General features: G+C 48.7%; 1 protein-coding gene across 1 annotated transcript in view; it reads left to right on the plus strand.

Moving 5' to 3' along the window:
• Positions 1-423, plus strand: part of PLEKHH1 (pleckstrin homology domain containing, family H (with MyTH4 domain) member 1) — a 45913-nt gene that overhangs the window by 35926 nt on the left and 9564 nt on the right. The window lies entirely within an intron of this gene.

Genomic DNA, 423 nt, shown 5'->3' on the forward strand with positions numbered 1-423 from the left:
AATTTTTTACGCTGAGGGTGGTGAAACCCTGGCACAGGTTGCGCAGAGAGGTGGTGGATGCCCCATCCCTGGCAACATTCCAGGTCAGGTTGGACGGGGCTCTGAGCAACCTGATCTAGTTGAAGATGTCCCCCCCCATGGCAGGGGGGTTGGACTAGATGACCTGTAGAGGTCCCTTCCAACCCAAACTATTCTATTCTACATTCAGCATACATCTTTGAAGAACTGCTAAATGGCTAATAAATTTTTCTTAATGCAGCAAGATCACTTGGGTATTGTCTATCTAGATTAGTATTCAGAGATGAGATATTCATGCCTGCACTTGAGTAACAAAAAACCCATGCAGTGCTACAGGCTTGGGGAAGAGTGGCTGGAAAGCTGCCTGGTGGAAAAGGACCTGGGGGTGTTGGTCAACAGCCAGCC

This window comes from Pygoscelis adeliae, unplaced genomic scaffold, assembly GCF_000699105.1.
Source record: "Pygoscelis adeliae isolate BGI_AS28 unplaced genomic scaffold, ASM69910v1 Scaffold3, whole genome shotgun sequence".
NCBI classification, from domain to species: Eukaryota; Metazoa; Chordata; class Aves; order Sphenisciformes; family Spheniscidae; genus Pygoscelis; species Pygoscelis adeliae.